We start from the raw sequence: 23,131 nt of genomic DNA, 5'->3' as shown, positions 1-23,131 counted from the left end.
TACTATCGCACATTCAATCTATCATTATGTTCATTTGTAAAGGGCCTGTCTCTTTCTGCTGATGGGCTTTGAGCTTCTCATATGTTGTTAGGATGGTGGTGTGCTTCACAATATTCTTATCATCGCTTTATCCTCAGTAGCTAACACAGCTCCTGGCATCTCGTAAAGACTTTTTCAATTAACTGATACTCCTTATGTTGCTTGTCCTAGGAAAAAATGAGAGTGAGGGAAGTCTGCCTCATTTTGTCTTTGGTATCTAGGTTTGCATCCAGCATCTTGCCTCCCTATTGTTCCCCCTCCATAGTCATGTCCAAGTTAAAGTGGTCCTAATACCCTAAATTACCTTTTTCAGGATATTTGGACTATAAACCTTATCTCAAATTTAAAATGAAATGTTTTGCCCTAGTGTTAAACAAGAACAGGAACTTCAAGCAATTAGGCTGGTGAGAGAGTTGTTTGGGGGAACGGAATGCCTAGCTCTAAATATAGAGTAATGGCTGTCTCTTCTCCCTAAGAATTGGACTAGCTTCACTCTTTGTAGAGGGAGCTTCCATGCCTCCTTTTGGATTTAACTTACAAGTATTTTCAAGGTATTGACATGGAAAGTAGTTCTGGAACAATTTAGCTATCCGTTTAAATTCACATAGGGTTGAACTACCTGGGATCGTGTTTTAGCTATCTATGAGGACAACGAGATTCTGATGAGTCCGTCACTGCCAGCAGACCTTGAACTAAGATAGAAAAGACTAAAGATGGAACTTTCAAGGGAATAGCTTTATGGCTAGAGATCTGATGTTACTTCACATTAGAGGGCTGAGCAAAGCTTGCAGGTTGTAGATGAGAGCAATTCAAAGCAACTGATCACTGAGGCATTTTGTAACGGCCATTAAAGGTTAGGAATGAAGCTTGATTTGCTGCAAACACTCAGTTTGGTTTTGCTTAGTTTTCTTTGAGGCAGAGGTTCTTAGTCTGGTGACTTCTCTGCAAAACTTCAGAAATTATATAAGAACAAATGAATATACATATGCTATATGTTTAATGGAGAGAAATTTGTTAAGATCCCTAAAAATTTTTAAACACAGTTAAGAAGTACTGTTTTAAGAGAAAGGTAGATGTTTTATAGTACGAATCAAGTTACTAGACTTTTACCTAAACATTGCTTGGACTAGCCTGAATATTACATTTTCATATATTGTCCAATTGCCTGCTTATGAAATGTTCTTATCTGAATAATAGAACTAGATTTGCGGCCGGGCACGGTGGCCCACACCTGTAATCCCAGCACTTTGGGAGGTCAAGGTGGGCAGATCACCTGAGGTCAGGAGTTCAAGACCAGCCTGGCCAACATGGTGAAACCCTCTCTCTACTACAAATAAAAAAATTAGCCAGGCATGGTAGTGCGTGCCTATAATCCCAGCTACTTGGGAGGCCGAGGCAGGAGAATCGCTTGAACCCAGGAGGCGGAGGTTGCAATGAGCTGATATTGTGCCACTGTACTCCAACCTGGGAAACAAAATGAGATTCATCTTAAAAAAAAAAAAAAAAAAAAAAAGAACTACATTTGAAAGCTAGTTTTCAAATATCCTAACACTTATGGCAATAGCTGGCAGTAGACTTTTACTAAAGACTTCCTGTACTTTTATGAGGCAAAAATGAAGGAATTGGAATAATTTGTTGGGGCAAAAGAACAACTTATTTATAAAAGAATGAAAGAGCACAAAGAAAGTTTGTCTCTAACGAGAAGCTGCTTGGAGCTTGCATTAGTTTGCTCAGGCTGCCATAACAAAATGCCATAGACTGAATGGTTTAAACAGCAGATATTTGTTTTCTCACAGCTCTGGAGGATGGAAGTCTGATATCAGCATGCCAGCATGGTTGGGTTCTGGTGAGGGCTCTCTCCCTGGCTTGCAGACGGCCGCCTTCTTGCTGTGTCCTCACATGGTGGAGGGAGGGCAAGCTCTCTGGTGTCTCTTCTTATAAGGACTTAATTAACCCCATCATGAGGGCCCTACCTCAGCTAACCCTAATTACCTCCAAAAGATCCCATCTTTAAGGATGCAGTCACACTGAGGATTAAGGCTTTAGCATATGAATTTGGTGGGGAGACACACTTCAGTCCATATCAGAGCTTAACCCATTTTGTGCAAGTGTTACTTCAGTTATGTAGTTTTCTAAATTTGTAATTAAATGTTACCACTAGAAGAAAATCACATATTAATATGAAGTTTTTTTAATTAAGGAAAAGATTTAAAGAACACAAGGCAGTATTTTATAAAACATAAAAAATATATCAAAGGTAATTGTGCCAAGGAAATGAGAAAGCTAGGTGTTTAATACCTCTACATTTATGATACAGTGATACTTCGCTTACCCAAAATTCAGCTCTGTGGTAGCATGAGCTATACAGAAAAGACCTAAAAACAAGCAGCATAAATATTATGTACCAAAGCTCTTCTGTTTTATTGATAGGACAGTTCCTGACATCTTTACAACTTGGTTTATTTACTCTTATTTTACACATAGTTCTAACAAGCTTTATTTCCAGGACTTTAGAGAATGAAAAAGTAAAAGTTAGAAGGAAGAGGAGGACTGCAGATGTACAGATGGCAGACAGAAATGGTGACTGACTAGTTGATAGCAATGGAGGAGAAGAAAATAACCATAAAAAACCAATCTGGCTCAAAGACCCTGCACAGCTGCCTGAGGTCAGGAATGGCTCTATTTCCCACGTATTTCCCAGTTTCTGGCATAGCATTTGGTATATGTTTGTTGAATGAATGAATGAATGTTTTATTTGGTACCAAGGACATCACAGCATAGTGTCTGATATTCATAATGTTGATCTTCAGTGATTAAGAATCTATTAAATTATATATGTATTATTCTGTTTAGAAAGAAAGAAATGTATCTATTTTTAAAATATTGTAATCCAAAAAAGTTATTGTTTTTAAGTTCAGATACTCTAATGTTAAATTTGTAGGTACACACACACACAAAACCCTGTTATCTTGACATACCTCATTCCTGAAATACTCAGACTTTACTGTCATTTGTTCCTGAAAAGAATGGAATGACGTAGGCAACTGTCCAGCTGCTGAATCAAAGGTCAGGTAAGCCACGTATCTACACAGTGGAGAAGACTTGGTTATGCTTAGAAAAGCATGGTTTTGAGAGGAAAATGTACAAAGATGGTGATGTTTTACATCTCATATGTGTTCTAGTCAATATTGCTGATGTTGTTTTCTGAAGGAAGAGAGACCCATTCAAACTGGCTGAAGTATTAATGGTGGATGTAGTAGTCAATTAGCTATTGACAAAATATTCTAATGTAACTCTTTTTTTTGTCTTTTTTTATATTTTTTTATTATACTTTAAGTTCTAGGGTACATGTGCACAACGTGCTGGTTTGTTACATATGTATACATGTGCCATGTTGGTGTGCTGCACCCATTAACCCGTCATTTACATTAGATAGATCTCCTAATGCTATCCCTCCCCCCCAACCCCCACAATAGGACCTGGTGTGTGATGATCCCCTTCCTGTGTCCGAGTGTTCTCATTGTTCAATTCCCACCTATGAGTGAAAACATGCGGTGTTTGGTTTTTTGTCCTTGTGATAGTTTGCTGAGAATGATGGTTTCCAGCTGCATCCATGTCCCTACAAAGGACACGAACTCATCCTTTTTTATGGCTGCATAGTATTCCATGGTGTATATGTGCCACATTTTCTTAATTCAGTGTATCGTCGTTGGAGATTTGGGTTGGTTCCAAGCCTTTGCTATTGTGAATAGTGCTGCAATAAACATACATGTGCATGTGTCTTTACAGCAGCATGATTTATAATCCTTTGGGCATATACCCAGTAATGGGATGGCTGGGTCAAATGGTATTTCTAGTTCTAGATCCCTGAGGAGTCACCACACTGTCTTCCACAATGGTTGAACTAGTTTACAGTCCCACCAACAGTGTAAAAGTGTTCCTATTTCTCCACATCCTTCCAGCACCTGTTGTTTCCTGACTTTTTAATGATCACCATTCTAACTGGTGTGAGATGGTATCTCATTGTGGTTTTGATTTGCATTTCTTTGATGGCCAGTGATGATGAGCATTTTTTCGTGTGTCTGTTGGCTGCATAAATGCCTTCTTTTGAGAAGTGTCTGTTCATATCCTTTGCCCACTTTTTGATGGGGTTGTTTCATTTTTTCTTGTAAATTTGTTTGAGTTCTTTGTAGATTCTGGATATTAGCCCTTTGTCAGATGAGTAGATTGCAAAAATTTTCTCCCATTCTGTAGGTTTCCTGTTCACTCTGATGGTAGTTTCTTTTGCTGTGCAGAAGCTCTTTAGTTTAATTAGATCCCATTTGTCAATTTTGGCTTTTGTTGCCATTGCTTATGTTGTTTTATATGTGAAGTCCTTGCCCTTGCCTATGTCCTGAATGGTATTGCCTAGGTTTTCTTCTAGGGTTTTTATGGTTCTAGGTCTAACATTTAAGTCTTTAATCCATCTTGAATTAATTTTTGTATAAGGTGTAAGGAAAGGATCCCATTTCAGCTTTCTACATATGGCTAGCCAGTTTTCCCAGCACCATTTATTAAATAGGGAATCCTTTCTCCATTTCTTGTTTTTGTCAGGTTTGTCAACGATATGATAGTTGTAGATATGTGGTATTATTTCTGAGGGCTCTGTTCTGTTCCATTGGTCTATATCTCTGTTTTGGTACCAGTACCATGCTGTTTTGGTTACTGTAGCCTTGTAGTATAGTTTGAAGTCAGGTAGCTTGATGCCTCCAACTTTGTTCTTTTGGCTTAGGATTGACTTGGCAATGCGGGCTCTTTTTTGGTTCCATATGAACTTTAAAGTAGTTTTTTCCAATTCTGTGAAGAAAGTCATTGGTAGCTTGATGGGGATGGCATTGAATCTATAAATTACCTTGGGCAGTATGGCCATTTTCACGACATTGATTCTTCCTATCCATGAGCATAGAATGTTCTTCCATTTGTTTGTGTCCTCTTTTATTTCTTTGAGCAGTGGTTTGTAGTTCTCCTTGAAGAGGTCCTTCACAACCCTTGTAGGTTGGATTCCTAGGTATTTTATTCTCTTTGAAGCAATTGTGAATGGGAGTTCACTCATGATTTGGCTCTCTGTCTGTCTGTTATTGGTGTATAAGAATGCTTGTGATTTTTGCACATTAATTTTGTATTCTGAGACTTTGCTGAAGTTGCCTATCAGCTTAAGGAGATTTGGGGCTGAGACAATGGCGTTTTCTAAATATACAATCATGTCATCTGCAAACAGGGACAGTTTGATTTCCTCTTTGCCTAATTGAATACCTTTTATTTCTTTCTCTTGCCTGATTGCCCTGGCCAGAACTTCCAACACTATGTTGGCATAGGAGTGGTGAGCGAGGGCATCCCTGTCATATGCCAGTTTTCAAGGGGAATGCTTCCAGTTTTTGCCCATTCAGTATGATATTGGCTGTGGGTTTGTCATAAATAGCTCTTGCTATTTTGAGATACGTCCCATTAATACCTAATTTATTGAGACTTTTTAGCATGAAGGGCTGTTGAATTTTGTCAAATGCCTTTTCTGCATCTATTGAGATAATCATGTGGTTTTTGTCTTTGGTTCTGTTTATATGCTGGATTACATTTATTGATTTGTGTATGTTGAACCAGCGTTGCATCCCAGAGATGAAGCCCACTTGATCATGGTGGTTAAGCTTTTTAATGTGTTGCTGGATTCAGTTTGCCAGTATTTTATTGAGGATTTTTGCATTGATGTTCATTCGGGATACTGGTCTAAAATTCTCTTTTTTTGTTGTGTCTCTGCCAGGCTTTGGTATCAGGATGATGCTGGCCTCATAAAATGAGTTAGGGAGGATTCCCTTTTTCTATTGATTGGAATAGGTTCAGAAGGAATGGTACCAGCTCCTCGTACCTCTGGTAGAATTCAGCTGTGAATCCATCTGGTCCTGTACTTTTTTTGGTTGATAGGCTATTAATTATTGCCTCAATTTCAGAGCCTGTTATTGGTCTATTCAGAGATTCAACTTCTTCCTGGATTAGTCTTGGGAGGGTGTATGTGTCCAGGAATTTATCCATTTCTTCTAGATTTTCTAGTTTATTTGTGTAGAGGTGTTTATAGTATTCTCTGATGGTAGTTTGTATTTCTGTGGGATCAGTGGTGATATCCCCTTTATCATTTTTTATAGTGTGTATTTGATTCTTCTCTCTTTTCTTCTTTATTAGTCTTGCTAGTGGTCTATCAATTTTGTTGATCTTTTAAAAAAAACCAGCTCCTGGATTCATTGATTTTTTTGGAGGGTTTTTTGTATCTCTATCTCCTTCAGTTCGGCTCTGATCTTAGTTATTTCTTGCTTTCTGTTAGCTTTTGAATGTGTTTGCTCTTGCTTCTCTAGTTCTTTTAATTGTGATGTTAGGGTGTCAATTTTAGATCTTTCCTGCTTTCTCTTCTGGGCATTTAGTACTATAAATTTCCCTTTACACACTGCTTTAAATGTGTCCCAGAGATTCTGGTATGTTGTGTCTTTGTTCTCGTTGGTTTCAAAGAACGTCTTTATTTCTGCCTTCATTTCGTTATTTACCCAGTAGTCATTCAGGAGCAGGTTGTTCAGTTTCCATGTAGTTGAGCGGTTTTGAGTGAGTCTCTTAATCCTGAGTTCTAGTTTGATTGCACTGTGGTCTGAGAGACAGTTGGTGAAAATTTGTGTTCTTTTACATTTGCTGAAGAATGCTTTACTTCCAACTATGTGGTCAATTTTGGAATAACTGTGGTGTGGTGCTGAGAAGAATGTATATTCTGTTGATTTGGGGTGGAGAGTTCTGTAGATGTCTATTAGGTCCCCGTGGCATGGAGCTGAGTTCAATTCCTGGATATCCTTGTTAACTTTCTGTCTCATTGATCTGTCTAATGTTGACATTGGGGTGTTAAGGTCTCCCATTATTATTGTGTGGGAGTCTCAGTCTCTTTGTAAGTCTCTAAGGACTTGCTTTATGAATCCTGTATTGGGTGCATATATATTTAGGATAGTTAGCTCTTCTTGTTGAATTGATCCCTTTACCATTATGTAATGGCCTTCTTTGTCTCTTTTGATCTTTGATGGTTTAAAGTCTGTTTTATCAGAGACTAGGATTGCAACCCCTGCCTTTTTTTGTTTTCCATTTGCTTGGTAGACCTTCCTCCATTCCTTCATTTTGAGCCTATGTGTGTCTCTGCATGTGAGATGAGTCTCCTGAATACAGCACACTGATGGGTCTTGACTCTTTATCCAATTTGCCAGTCTGTGTCTTTTAATTGAGCATTTAGCCCATTTACATTTAAGGTTAATATTGTTATGTGTGAATTTAATCCTGACATTATGATGTTAGCTGGTTATTTTGCTCATTAGTTGATGCAGTTTCTTTCTAGCATCGACAGTCTTTACAATTTGGCATGTTTTTGCAGTGGCTGGTACTGGTTGTTCCTTTCCATGTTTAATGCTTCCTTCAGGAGCTTTTGTAGGGCAGACCTGGTAGTGACAAAATCTTTCAGCATTTGCTTGTCTGTAAAGGAGTTTATTTCTCCTTCACTTATGAAGCTTAGTTTGGCTGGATATGAAATTCTGGGTTGAAAAATTTTTTCTTTAAGAATGTTGAATATTGGCCCCCACTCTCCTCTGGCTTGTACAGTTTCTGCCGAGAGATCAGCTGTTAGTCTGATAGGCTTCCCTTTGTGGGTAACCCAACCTTTGTCTCTGGCTGCCCTTAACATTTTTTCCTTCATTTCAACTTTGGTGAATCTGGCAATTATGTGTCTTGGAGTTGCTCTTCTCGAGGAGTATCTTTGTGACTTTCTCTGTATTTCCTGAATTTGAATGTTGGCCTGCCTTGCTAGGTTGGGGAAGTTCTCCTGGATAATATCCTGCAGAGTGTTTTCCAACTTGGTTCCATTCTCCCCATCACTTTCAGGTACACCAATCAGACGTAGATTTGGTCTTTTCACATAGTCCCATATTTCTTGCAGACTTTGTTCGTTTCTTTTTATTCTTTATTCTCTAAACTTCTCACTTCATTTCATTCATTTGATCTTCCATCTCTGATACCCTTTCTTCCAGTATGATTGAATCGGCTACTGAAGCTTGTGTATTCATCACGTAGTTCTTGTGCCATGGTTTTCAGCTCCATCAGGTCCTTTAAGGACTTCTGTGCATTGGTTATTCTAGTTAGCCATTCATCTAATCTTTTTTCAAAATTTTTAACTTCTTTGCAATGGGTTCAAACTTCCTCCTTTAGCTCGGAGAACTTTCATCGTGTGAAGTCTTCTTCTCTCAACTCATCAAAATCATTCTCCGTTCAGCTTTGTTTAGTTGCTGTTGAGGAACTGCGTTCCTTTGGAGGAGGAGGGGCACTCTGATTTTTAGAATTTTCAGTTTTTCTGCTCTGTGTTTCCCCCATCTTTGTGGTTTTATCTACCTTTGGTCTTTGATGTTGGTGACATACAGGTGGGGTTTTGGTGTGGATGTCCTTTCTGTTTGTTAGTTTTCCTTCTAACAGTCAGGACCCTCAGCTGCAGGTCTGTTTGAGTTTGCTGGATGTCCACTCCTCCTGTTTCCCTGGGTATTCGCAGCAGAGGCTGCAGAACAGCGAATATTGCTGAACAGAAAATGCTGCTGCCTGATTGTTCCTCTGGAAGTTTTTTCTCAGAGGGGTACCCAGCCGTGTGAAGTGTTAGTCTGCCCCTACTGGGGGGTGTCTCCCAGTTAGGCTACTCGGGGGTCTGGGACCCACTTGAGGAGGCAGTCTGTCCATTCTCAGATCTCAAGGTCCATGCTGGGAGAACCACTTCTCTCTTCAAAGCTGTCAGACAGGGACATTTAAGTCTGCAGAGGTTTCTGCTGCCTTTTGTTCAGCTATGCCCTGCCCCCAGAGGTGGAGTCTACAGAGGCAGGCAGGCCTCCTTGAGCTGCGGTGGACTCCACCCAGTTTGAGCTTCCTGGCCGCTTTGTTTACCTACACAAGCCTCAGCAATGGTGGGCGCCCCTCCCCCAGCCTCGCTGCCTTGCAGTTCGATCTCAGACTGCTGTGCTAGCAATGAGCGAGGCTCCATGGGCGTGGTACCCTCTGAGCCAGGCGTGGGATATAATTTCCTGGTGTGCCGTTTGCTAAGACCATTGGAAAAGCGCAGTCTTAGGGTGGGAGTGACCCGATGTTCCAGGTGCCATCTGTCACTGCTTTGCTTGGCTAGGAAAGGGAATTCCCTGATCCCTCGTGCTTCCTGGGTGAGGCAATGCCTCGCCCTACTTCGGCTCACACTCGGTGTGCTGCACCCACTGCCCTGCACCCACTGTCCAACAAGCCCCAGTGAGATGAACCCAGTACCTCAGTTAGTTGGAAATGCAGAAATCACCCGTCTTCTGAGTCGCTCACTCTGGGAACTGTAGACTGGAGTTGTTCCTATTCAGCCATCTTGGAACCGCCTCTAATGTAACTCTTTTTGGCATGTGGTGAGATTATATTTCCTCTTTGATAAGAGGCATGGTCAAGTGACTTGCTTTGGCTGCTGAAATGTGAGTAAAAGTGACATGAGTCACATCCAGGTAGAAGCTTTAAAAGCCAGTGTGTGACTGCCATGTTCCTCCTGTAACTGTGGTAAGACTGTTGAGATGAAATCTCCGTCAACCTGTGTCCTTGAGGGAGTAAGATGGGCTGAGCCCCACTGCCAACCCTTAGTGGCCACGAAGAGTGATAAGTACCCTTGTGTTGTGTCAAGCTGCTGAGACTTGGGAGCTATTTGTTACTGAAGCATAACGTAGCCTATCCTGACTAATACAGAGTTTACTGTAAAGATACAGGACTACTCCCCAAATCTAAAACTAGGAAAGAAAATACAGCTGGGGTTTGTGGCAACTGAAATGAAACCCTAAAAAGATGAGAGCATTATCTCCAACCTATGGCTATATGGTGTTTCCTGCCTTTGTTTCTCTCTACACGTTGTGGATTACTCTTAACTAGTCAAGCTGCTTCCTCACCCTGCACGTTATCAAGTGTAACTGCTCTCTTTTCTCCCTACCAAGGATTCAAACTGTTTTGAGTCAGCCAATTCAGTTTCCTCAGAGTAGGAATCTATTGGCTCAATGAAGCCTATATTAGGGCCTCTTGGATTGGGTGTCCTCCCCTATTGTAATTAGCTGTGTCCATCACTCAGCAAACCTGTGATCTAGGGAATTCCTAAAGCTAGGGAGAATAATGGTTAATATTTAGTGACCATTTAATATGCACTAGGCACTGTTGTGTTCTAAGTGCTTACATGTGTGAACTCATTTGCTGTGGCAACCACCATATGACATAGGTGTTATTATTATTATTCTCATTTTATAAATGTATAAACTGAGGCACAGAGAAACTAAGTAAATTGCTCAGGGCATACTTACAAAAGTGGCAGAGGCAGGATTTGAACACAAGGCAGTGTGGCTCCAGAGCCCACACTTTTAACTTCTATACGTAGAAATATATATATATATATATATTTGAGATGAAGCTTTGCTCTTTTTGCCCGGGCTGGAGTGCAGTGACACGACCTCGACTCACTGTAACCTCCACCTCCCAGGTTCAAGCGATTGTCCTGCCTCAGCCTCCCGAGTAGCTGGGATTATAGGCGCCCACCACCTCACTCGGATAATTTTTGTATTTTTACTAGAGATGGGGTTTCACCACGTTGGCCAGACTGGTCTTGAATTCCTGACCTCAGGTGATCCACCCACCTCAGCCTCTCAAAGTGCTTGGATTACAGGCATGAGCCACCGTGCCTGGCCATAATTATATTTTTTAAGTGTATTTCGCCTATACAACCAGAAGTGTCTTACATATGAGCTAAAATGTCTCCAGGTTGCTTTCGGTTTTGTTTTATGATAGCAGTATAAAAACATCATTCTTGAAGGACCAAAGTGGGACGTCTCTATAGCCGTGTATTGCCTGAGCTGTTGTCCTCAGATAACTCGTTTACATCTTTCTCCAGACTCTCAGACCTGCCAGCACAGGCTGGGTAATCTAAGACAAGTTGGATGACTTCCACCAAAATTGTTCAGCTGACTATCAGATCTTAACTAAATTAATAGGTGGTCTGTTTTCAGAAATGAAATTCTGCAGTGATCCTGAAGTAGCAAATGGATTCCTAACCCCTCTTTTCCTTTGAAAGTTATTGTATTTACCAATCACTTAATTTATCAGCACTTCACAGGCCAGTGATCCAACATGAAATTAATCCAGTCATTGGAAAAGTCAGTCTGGGAACAAATAAGAATTACAGCAGTTAGTCACGGGAACATGTTTCTTCTGTTCTCTCTGTGACATTATTTGTTACAAAAAGGAATTTTAAACATTTTGCTGGTTGCTGAACATTTCAAATGGCTGAGAATCTTTAGGACCTTGCATGTACACGTTATGTGGATAGAACATATAGGTATCTTATTTCTTCTTCATCTCTAACATAGAGAACTGTGAAGAAAAAGAAAAATGGAAACGCTGGAGAAGTAGACATGATGTGTGTTGTAGGAAAAGGCAACAGAAGGTGCTTTGGGAAATGTTCTCTATCTGCTAATATTATACATTGGATGCTTATGTAGATTGCACAGGTTCTGGAATTCAGAAGGCCCCAGAGCTTGGTTTAATGTTCTGCTGTTGCTTTCTTGAAATTATTAATAATTTATAAAATTGTAGCAAAATACACATAACATAAAGTTTGCCATCTCCATCATTTTTAAGTGTACAGTGCAATAGTATTGAATCTATTCACATTCTTTTGCAATCAATCTCCAGAACTTTTTTCATCTTGCAAAACCGAAACTCTGTGCCCATTAAACAACAACTCTCCAACCTCCATTCCCCAACCCCTGGCATCTACCATCTGACTTTCTGTTTCAATGAGTTTGACTTCCCTAGGTACCTCATACAGTGTGTGTCCTTTTGTGACTGGCTTTTTTTCACTTAGCCTAATGTCCTCAAGCTTCACTCGTAGCATAGGTCAGAATGCCCTTGCTTTTTTTGTTTGTTTTTTGTTTTTTGAGATGGAGTCTTGCTCTGTCGCCAGGCTGGAGTGCAGTGGTGCAATCTTGGCTCACTGCAACCTCTGCCTCCTGGGTTCAAGCGATTCTCCCGCCTCAGCCTCCTGAGTAGCTAGGACTACAGGTGCTCACCATCATGCCCACCTTATATTTGTACTTTTAGTATAGACCAGGTTTCACCACGTTGGCCAGGATGGTCTCGATCTCTTGACCTTGTGATCTGCCTGCCTCGGCCTCCCAAAGTGCTGGGATTACAGGCAGGAGCCACCATGCCCAGCCTAATGCCCTTGCTTTCTTTCTTTTTTTTTTTTGAGACGGAGTCTCATTCTGTCACCCAGGCTGGAGTGCAGTGGCACGATCTCGGTTCACTGCAAGCTCCACCTCCCAGGTTCATGCCATTCTCCTGCCTCAGCCTCCCGAGTAGGTGGGACTACAGGCACCTGCCACCACGCCCAGCTAATTTTTTGTATTTTTAGTAGAGACGGGGTTTCACCATGTTAGCCAGGGTGATCTCAATCTCCTGACCTCGTGATCTGCCCGTCTTGGCCTCCCAAAGTGCTGGGATTACGGGCATGAGCCACCGCGCCCAGCCATGCCCTTGCTTCTTAAAGCTGAATCATATTTCATTGTATATGTATACCACATTTTTTAATCCATGCATCTGATAGATACTTGGGTTGCTTCTACCTTTTGGGTGTTGTGAATAATGCTGCTATGAATGCGAGTGTACAAATATCTCTTTGAGACAGAAGTTATCAATAATTTTTTGGCAGGAGGCCTGTGTTTTCATTTTGCACTGGGATCCACAAGTTTTATAGCCAGTCCTGCATAGAGGAATGGGATGAGAGTGAGCTGGAGACCCACGGGGGAGCTGAGTTGGCCGAACAGAGGAACAGGAGAAGGGATCCACTCAGATGATCAGTAGGAACCCAACTCAGAGGGAAGAGGGGGATGTGTGTTAATGAGAGACTGATGCCTTTGTGCTACTGTCAGTTTCCAGTTCGCATACGTTGCTAAAGTTTGTGATGATATCAGTCTGCCTTAAAAAGCAAGGAAATGTTTACCGTGCTACAACATGAGTGAACCTTGAGGATATTATACTAAGTGAAATAAGCCAATCACAAATGGACAACCACACGAGGCACCTAGAGAAGTCAAACTCATAGAGACACGAAGTCCAACAGTGGTTGCCAGGGGCTGACGAATGGGGAAAGGGGAGTTGTTCAGTGGATACAGAGTTTCAGTTTTGCAAGATGAAAAAGTTCTGGAGATTGGTTGCATAAGGAAGTGAATATACTTAATGCTACTGAAATGTACACTTAAAAATTGTTAACTTGGTAAAATTTTTGTTAGTTATTTCAGCACAATTTTTTTTTGAGTTGATGACAAGTGTTTTCATTTCAGTAGTCCATCTACTATTGAATACTCTTCCAGGGCTTATCTATATGGATATGGGGGAAAGTTAACTATTGTAATGAATGTGACGACTATTGTGAACTCCTCTAACTGCTCCAAGGATTTCAATAACTCTCTCCTCTGTTCTTGCAGTTCTCTATAACTTTGTATCCCTTCATTCATTTCATAGAAGGCGAACATTTTCTGTTCATATGAAGCTATTCTTTTGTTGTTCTTAATTGTAGGAACAATTAATGACATAGTGTAATCCATTAGAATCAGAACCTGGATGACTTTCAGTCATCTGTTTTCTAGAGATAAAAAATATTAAATGCAGCCTTATTTATTTTTTATTTATTTTTTATTTTTTTGAGATGGAATCTTGCTCTGTCGCCCAGGCTGGAGTGCAGTGACACAATCTCGACTCACTGCAACCTCCACCTCCCGGGTTCAAGCAATTCTTCTGCCTCAGCCTCCCAAGTAGCTAGGACTACAGGCGCCCACCACCACACCTGGCTAATTTTTTTGTATTTTTAGTAGAGATGAGGTTTCACTATGTTGGCTAGGCTGGTCTTGAACTCCTGACCTCATGATGCGCCTGCCTTGGCCTCCCAAAGTGCTGGGATTACAGGCGTGAGGCACCATGCCCAGCCTAAATGCAGTCATTTTTATAAGGGATCATCTTTACCCTTATAGCTAATATTCATTGTCTACAACCAGCTGATACTCATTCTCTAAAATCAAAAATAATAAATAATTAGAGTTTTATTCCATGAATTTCAGATAAATGTGTTTCATGACCCTGAGGAAATTCGTTCACTTATTATTTTGTAAAGTTTGCTAGCCATTCAGTTTGCTGTATCGGCTAGTTTTCACGTGTGTTCGCCAGTTGTATGATTCAGGTGTTTTACATTTGAATGCCTGTTATGTGTCAGCAGTGTTCTAGCCACTGAAGATATATCAATGTTCAAAACAGAAAAACATCCCTGCCTCATCAAGTTTTTAATCCGGGAAAAGACAGGCATTAAAGCCAAAAAGTGAGCAACCAGTGTGAAGGTGAAATGTGCTTTGGAAGAAAAAAATTAAAGCAGGAAGTGGCATCTGATTGTAACTTGTTCATAAGGTGCTTTGGGAATATCATGGAAAAGCAGTTCCTCTGCCCATCAGTATTTCAGTCTGGAAACTGCAGTTGTATATTTGTATACTTTTCTTCTCTTTTCTTCTTTCTTTTTTTTGTTTTTTTTTTTGTTTTGTTTTGTTTTTTTTGTTTGTTTGTTTGTGTTTAGAGACAGGATCTTGTTTTGTCACCCATGGTGGAGTACAGTGGCATGATCATAGCTCACTGCAACCTCAAACTCCTGAGCTCAAGATCCTCCTGCCTCGGCCTCCCAAGTAGCTAGGACTATAGGCATGCACCACCACGCCCAGGGGTCTTGCTATGTTGTCCGTGCTGGACTCAAACTCCTGGCGTCAAGTGATCCTCCTGCCTCTGCATCCCAAAGTGTTAGATAACAGGTGTGAGCCACTGCACCTGACCTATTTTTATACTTGTTTCATTTTGCACTGGGATCCACAGATCACGTCCTGCATTGGGGAGCAGGATGAGAGTCAGCTGGAACTCTAAGGAGGAGTTGAGATGGCCAAGCAGAGGAGCAGGAAGAGGGTTCCCTCAGGATCAGCAGGAACCCAACTCAAAGGGAAGAAAGGGACACACATCAAAGAAAGGCTGGTGTCTTTGCAGTACTTTTCCCTACTCTGCAGTCATGCCCTGGAACTGTGGCATACTGCATGGTGACCATCTCCCTCACTCCTTGGAAAGTTACTTTTATTTATTTATTCTGAGATTTATCCACCCCTTAGCATCTTACATAGTACTCTGTAATTGTATTTCACAATAGATATAGTAAACACGATTGTTACATTTTTAAAATTAATAAGAGAAGATACCCTGTAGATTTCCAGGGCCCTTATTTGTAGAGTCATCCAAGTTCTAGGTTTAGCTGTAGGTTCTCCTTTAGAAGAAATAATATTACAGGTATTCTCGGTTTTTTTCAGCGACATGTTGTTCAGCATAAGCAAGCGTAGAATGGTGTGCCGTAATTCCTATTTATCACAAGGTGTCCTTCCCTGTCTTTTTAATATCAAAATCTTAATGCTGAGTTTCACGAATATATAAACTACTCTCTGTTCTTCACAGACAACTGAATGAAAGATATGTTACAATAATGCCATCTTGAATTTATATAGTACTCTTGCTGTGTTAAGGTATGGCAGCATTTCTTATAATGTTTTATTTAACAAAGAGGTTGAACGAGTTCCTATGAGTCAGACAAATGAAGTGAAATAGGCATTATGATGTAGGAATAGTGTGGGCTTTGGAATTACATGCTTTGGAGTGAGAACTAGATTTGAATACTGTCGTACCAGACCCCTATTCACTTCTGTAGAGATGGCACCAGGTTCAAGAGGCTGAAGGAGAGACAGCAAATGAGACATAGGGTTTATTGAGGGGAACTTACATACAGAGCGTTCCAGTGGTGGCAGGCTGGACAAGAGAACTGAGACCGTCTTCAGAAAACATGCAGTTTATGTAGCATTTTCACTTACCCTTCACCTGGAAACCTTCACTTAACCCGAAACAAAGGGCCTGACTCCCCAGGACAGCCCACATTCCATGGGACAGGCCATGAGCTCAGATGTTCCTCATAGATAAAGAATGAATCTCTGGTTGGCCACTCCTGGATTCCTTAGCTTGGAACTCTGAACACACATTCCTCTTAGACCATAGGGTAACTCTCAGGGTGTTGGTCCAGTTAAGCTGTTGCTGTCAGGTATGTCTGCCATACAGTAAAAAGTTGGCTACTTCTGTGTCGCTTTTGACACCACTGAAATCTATGAGCTTTAGTTTCCTCCTCTGTAAAGTGGAATAAAATGAGATGTGTGTGAATGTGTGTGTGTGTGTGTGCAATATAGTCTGCTCCAAGCTTTGCCATTAAGTAGACACTCAGTAAATATTAATTTCCCTTGTCTTTCTCTTTTAAAATAAATCACTTGCCTGATTTCCCTGTCCTGCTAGACAGAGGGCTTCCTGTTGGAAAGAACCGTGCTTTGTTTATCCTTGCCCCGGCAGAGACCCTGGGCTTGTAATGTTTTCAGTAAAGCTGCATGTAAAAACAAATTTAAGCTTAACTTTTACAATATTTTTCATGCAGGTGTTTATTTCAGCTTGGTGCATTCTTCCCGGGAGGGGCGTCACTCTCCTCCCTCGCTCTCTTGGAGGTTTTATCTGGAATCTTCTTGTTTTGGAGGGACTTTCTGATGCCAGCCCAGTGAGTTCATGCAGCACTAAGTGGAGAAGGCCAGGCCGCACGGTCCTCCTTGACCTGAGAGGATCTGAGGCCCCCTTCCTCTATGTGCTTGCACCACACGTGCAGTCATACATCGCGGCAGCCTCTCTGGCTTCTTGCCCATAAAATAAATGCTCTCAGTCTGACATCGCTCAGCCTGACAAGAGGCATATTTGATAGGAGCAGGTTTGATAGAGAGGGTTTTGAAGAGGCCAAGCAGTGGAGGTGAGAGGCAGGAGGCAGGAAGTGCTCACACCATGGAGTCACAAGGGTGGGGCAGCCTCCTCACTCTTCCCCAAGTGACATGTCAGTACTTAGTTGGCACATGCCATCAAAAACAATGAGCTGAAAGAGTAGAAATGTCTTTCAAATTTCATGTCTTGTGGGCTTTGATAGGTGTCGTATGGTGTCATGCCAGACCCCTATTGACTCCAGTAGGGATAGTACCACGTCCAGAGGCCGAAGAAGAGACCTGGAGCCAGCCAATGAGACGTAGGGTTTGTTGGGTGGACTTATATCTGGGGCAGTCTAGTGATAGCAGACTACACAGGAAGACCACTACTGTTTATAAAAAGCATGCAGTTTATATAGAATTTTTACTTAGCACCCTCCACCTAGCAACCTCCATTTAACCCAAAACCAAGGGCCTTGATTCCCTGTATGGCCTGTGTTCCAAGGGATGGGCCAGGAATTTGAATGACCCTCATGGATAAGAAGTGCAACTCCAGGTTGGCCACTCTCGAATTCCTTAGCTTGGGACTCCAAACACACATTCTTCTTAGACCATAGGGTCATTCTTGGGGCATGCTCAGTTATGGTGGTCAGGTGCCTCTCCTATACATATGGTCAAATACTACCAACCATATATTTATTTAAATTTTTTTATTGCCATAGGTTTTTGGAGAACAGGCAGTGTTTGGTTACATGAGTAAGTTCTTTAGTGGTGGTTTGTCAGATTTTGGTGCACCCATCACCTAGCAGTATACACTAAACCCAATTTGCAATCTTTCATTCCTCGCCTCCTTCCCACCCTTTTCCCCTGAGTCCCCAAAGTCCATTGTGTCATTCTTATGCCTTTGCATCCTCATAGCTTAGCTCCCACTTATGAGTAAGAATATATGATGTTTGGTTTTCCGTTCCTGAGTTATTCACTTAGAATAATAGTCTCCAGTACCACCCAGGTTGCTGTGAATGCCATTAATTCATTCCTTTTATGGATGAGTATATTATATATATATCACAGTTTCTTTATCCACTCATTGATTGATAGGCATTTGGGCTGGTTCCACATTTTTGCAATTGTGAATTATGCTGCTATAAACATGCATGCAAGTATCTTTTTCATATAATGACTTCTTTTCCTCTGGGTAGATACCCAGTAGTGGGATAGCTGGATCAAATGGTAGTTCTACTTTAGTTCTTTAGGGACTCTCCACACTGTTTTCCATAGTGGTTGTACTAGTTTACATTCCCACCAGTAGTGTAGAAGTATTCCCTTTTCATCGCATCCACTCCAACATCTTTTTTTTTTTTTTTAATTTGGCTATTCTTGCAAGAGTAAGGTGGAATCACGTTGTAGTTTTGATTTGCATTCCCCGATCATTAGTGATGTTGAGCACTTTTTTATATCTTTGTTGGCCATTTGTATATCTTCTTTTGAGAATTGTCTATTCATGTCTATAGCCCACTTTTTGGTGGGATTGTTTATTTTTTCTTCCTAATTTGTTTGAGTTTGTTGTAGATTCTGGATATTAGCCCCTTGTCAGATGTATAGATTTTGAAGATTTTCTTCCACTCTGATACCAACCATATTTTTTATCACAAAAACTTCCTGTTCTAGCTATGGTTTTAGAATGGCCTGTACTCAAATACTTTAGGGAAATGATACTCTGCCTTCCTTTTAAGATACCTAGAAAATGAGATTTCTCTGCTTGTTCTAGTCCCCACTCCAGTAACTTAAATCACATTTAAGCCATGAGGCAGCCACATCTCCAGGTGATAGAAGTGACCTTAAATATGATGAGCATTATTATGTCCAAGCATCCTGGATCCAAACTCTGAACTACATCATAATCAAAAGAACAGAGTAAAAAAGTTTTTAGTGTAAAAAAATAAGTCATTTGCTATATTACAAAGTGAAAGAATGCTTATAGGTTATGAGGGGATGCTGTTTGGAGAGTTGCCAGAGGTTGAAGTAGGAGATAGGTCTTCACTGTTTTTGCTTTGTTTTGTAGAAGTAAAGCACTTGTTAGCCTTGTGGAGTTAAGACCAGCTGGGCAGAGCAGAGCCCAAGCTGTAAGTATGGGGACCTCAGCATGACTCCAACAAGGCAGAAACATGTCTGCAGATGAAACCTCAGGTCTTTTAAGGAAGAATCCTTACGTGAAAGCAAGATCCCACCAGTCAGAGACTAGCAGGCTCAGTGAGAGGTACTCATCTCCCCGCCCCGCTCCAATACTTATTCTATTCCTGAATTTTCTGATGCACTTACCTCTAAGCTGGGCAAAGCATTTTCTTGTTCTCTAAATAAATTCTTTTGCAAGGAGCAACAGTCTGTGTGTCTGAGGGGAAAAACGACAGTAGAACCTAATGCTTCCAAAGGACTTAAACAAGGTTCTGTTTCCCTGGAAACCAAATCCTTTCCTGCTGTTTGTACACATTTTTTTGTAGGAGCACCTGTGAAAGGAGATCAGTAGCATCTGAATCTCTTGTCAGTGATGGCCCCCTTGAAACTCAGAATGTCTGTGGTGTTTTGAAGCACATCCTGGTTGTTTTAAAAACTCATACCCTGCACAGCACTGGGAATATTTGGTTTTAGCTACCATTACAGGGAATTGTGTGTGTGTGTGTATGTGTGTGCGTGTGTGTGTGTATCTGTGTGTATGTGAGTGTGTAAGATGATGGAAAAGAAAATCTGGGATTTAGTAAAAGCTAAGGTCTTTAATAAGTTCTGAAGTCACTGAAGGGCTGTGGAGCTGGCAGATGCACTTATCACTCGGCGCGGATGTTCCTGCCTTTGGATTACTGGGAGCATTATGGTAGAGCAACTAATCCTTTGTGGCCAGTGCTGCTTGGCTGTGTTGATAAGTGTGATTAACAACTTTAAAAGTCAAATACGTTAGCAAATGCCTTATAGCTGCCAGGAATGTTGCGGCCACCCACGCGTTGCAGCAAGATGAGAAGTCTGTCTCAGGAGCTTAGGATTCCTAGACCTTTTAGATAAGTATGCCTCCAAGTTTGGTTTTTAAGTTTATTTCAACCCAATCAATTAAAGTTATTGTTAGAAAGCAGTTGGATATAAAACCAAAAAATGAAGAATGTGCTTTTTGTTTGTGAGGTTTAAAAAGATGACGTTCATTACACTTTCAGAATCCTCTTTAAGTCCGCTTTCTCCTTAAATTCCGAAGTGAACTTTAAAAGAGATGCTAGATTTTTAAAATATTTCATCGCACAGGCGTTTGTGGTGCTAACCCCGAATGAAAGTGAAAACTCTGGTGTATATACGATTTGGGTGAGGCCGGGGGAGGTGAAGTAATCTTCAAAACAGTGTAAGAAATCCAGCTTAGAAAGCGATCAGCCTGGCTTGCCACGTGACCTGGGGCTTTGTGCTTACCAAACTGCAGCTTCCTTTTTGATGCCCATTAACATCTTAATTAAAGCAGGCCCTGTGCTAAGCGTTATACCAAGGATTTCTGGATTTCTCTGCCCAGGATTAAAGATACCACCATTGAAAATTTAAAGTATAGGGTTTGATATACAGGTCAAGGGTTAGGAGACAGTTGGGGTGAAAGAACAAGATAAGCACAGAATTAGGGTAATCAATCCCGAAGAACAGCAGTGCCAGTTGCAAGAGGCAAATCCAATCTTGTCGTCTTGCCATGAGCACAATGCATGAAATTGGCTTGCCCCAGCAGGTAGTTTATGCTTTCTGCCTCACTGTTGACTTTCCCTGGTCTGCGGCTGTTGAATGCCAGAACTTCACATACTTTCTCTACCTCGAGAGAGCCAGAGTAGGTTCCATTCCTTGGCAACAGAAACAAAGAGCAGACTCTCTGGAACATCAGACTTGTAGGAAAGATGCTGATGTGATGGAGATTTTGTTTATCCCTTATGTCCTTCTGAGCCTCTCTTGTGAACATAGTTAATTTTGTACCACATGATGTTTTCTCTGTTTTCAATACGACTCCCCAATGCACGGTTGACTCTTTCCCAACAAGATATATTTTTCTCCCCCATTTCTCTCCCTCTCCTTTTGGGTAATATAAGCCAGAGTGTATAACTCTTAGAATTTTACAAATATTGAAATAGGAATCCTGGATGTGCAGTGAAATGTCCACAGAGATAAGGCATTGCTGACATTTTCAAACTGTACCTGATGGGGAATGAAATTCTGAGCATTGGAATTTTATGTACCCAGCTGGCATTACTCTTACAGTTCGTTGTCAGAGCCCTCATGTCACAGATGTGCTGTCTGATTTTTCTTATGAAATCTTTTTGGATAAAGGAAGTTCAAAAAATCAGGGTCAGTAACTCAACTAGCAAGCACATTGCCTTGATCTAAAAACATGATAGTTTGACAAAACTTTCCTTTTTAATCAATAGTTGCAAACAAAAAGGTGAAAATGTGTCATTTTATAAGGAAAGGCAACTTTTTTCTCAGAAAAAGAAAGGCAATTTAATAATGGCAGAAATTAGAGGACAGATTGTCATACCTGTTTAGGAATGTAAATTCTGGAAAGGGATTTGTGAAGAGATTGTTTTTCAAACAGGCTATAAACATGAGTTTGGTTGATTCTCCACATTACCTGAAAGGCTTGCAAGTGAAATTGAGTTGGAGGCATATGTAGTAGCCCGAGAACCTAAGAACTGCAAGTTGCGACTTGGAAATAGGCTCCATGACCCTAGAGAATGGAAAGTCCCAGAGCCCTCCTCATGCACATCTGCATCTGCCTGCACCTGCCTGCAGGACCCCTGAGGATTAATACATGTTGCTGCTCGTGTAGGCTCTAGGTGCCCGTGTGCCCAAGCGACTCGGTGTCCAAATCTGAAAGGTTGACATTTCTATTGCTGTAAATAAGAATAATTCAACAGTAGAAAGTGGCTTTATTTTCTGCTTAAAATGGGAGTAGAAAACAAGGCAGGCATGCTCTAGATAGCTGTGCACATGCTAAAGAACAGTTGGTCATGACTTAAGTAAGAGACTTAAATTCTACTTAATAAATGTTTTCATTTATGAGTTAGTGTGGGTTCACTCACCCATCTTTTCTACCACACTGCTTGGGATGTAAAGCTACTAGAGAGGTACAGAGGGACAAATCTGTGAGTTTCAGGGGGACAGCCACCCAAAAAGGCACGCTTCTGACACTATTCTGGAGTGGTGCTGGTTCCTTGGTCTGGTCCCCTGAAACCACACTTTTGACTACAGTAGTCACTGGGGTTCCACTGAACTAATCTGTTGTTACCTCTCTTTTTTGTTTATTTGAAAATCTCCAAGACATATTGTTCAACGAACAGAGTAAGTCTGAGAATAATACATATATTATGATTCTGTTTCAGTGAAAAACAATTCTTATGGGTGTATAACATGGATATATATGTACAAGTATATATAGACATATGTGTATATTTTACATACATAAGATATGTGTATGAATATGTGGCATACATACACACACACACACACACACACACACACACAGAGTCAGCTCTCTCTATCCATGGGTTCCAAATCTCTAGATTCAACCGTGAATTGAAAATATGTATTTTAAAAATTGTATCTATATTGAACACGTACAGACTTTTTTCCTTGTCATTATTCCCTCAACAATACACAGTAGAACAACTGGGTACATAGCATTTACATGTTGTGCTAGGTATTATAAGTAATTTAGTGATGATTTAAGGTATACAGGAGGATGTATGTAGGTTACATGCAAGTACTATCCCACTTTGTATCAGGGACTTGAGAATCTGTGGATTTTGATATCTGTGGGGATCCTGAAACCAGTCCCCCTTGGTGTCTGATATCACAGCTATCAAAACCCACATATATAACAAGCGTGTTATATATGCATAACAAGTTTGGAAGGATACACACCAAATTGTTAATAGTGACTACTTCCAAGGAGGCAAGTGAAATTAGAAGTTGGGAATAAAAACGGGCTTTTACTTTTTTAGGCTATGCTTCTGCATTGTTTAAATATTTTCATTAAGCATTATTTGATATCATTAAAATATTTTAAGAAGATATTTTAAATAATATTTTTATTTTAATATCTTTCATGTTTTATGTAATATTTTATTTTAAAATATTTTTTAAAATAATATATT

The 23,131-nt window shown here is 40.7% G+C and overlaps 1 protein-coding gene across 4 annotated transcripts in view; it reads left to right on the top strand.

Annotated features, from left to right (window-relative positions):
* Nucleotides 1-23,131, top strand: part of STARD13 (StAR related lipid transfer domain containing 13) — a 553,194-nt gene that overhangs the window by 420,005 nt on the left and 110,058 nt on the right. The window lies entirely within an intron of this gene.

The sequence above is a fragment of the Papio anubis genome, chromosome 15 (assembly GCF_008728515.1).
Source record: "Papio anubis isolate 15944 chromosome 15, Panubis1.0, whole genome shotgun sequence".
Lineage (NCBI taxonomy): Eukaryota > Metazoa > Chordata > Mammalia > Primates > Cercopithecidae > Papio > Papio anubis.
The sequence above is the reverse complement of the archived record's forward strand: the minus strand, read 5'-3'. Positions and strand labels throughout refer to the sequence as shown.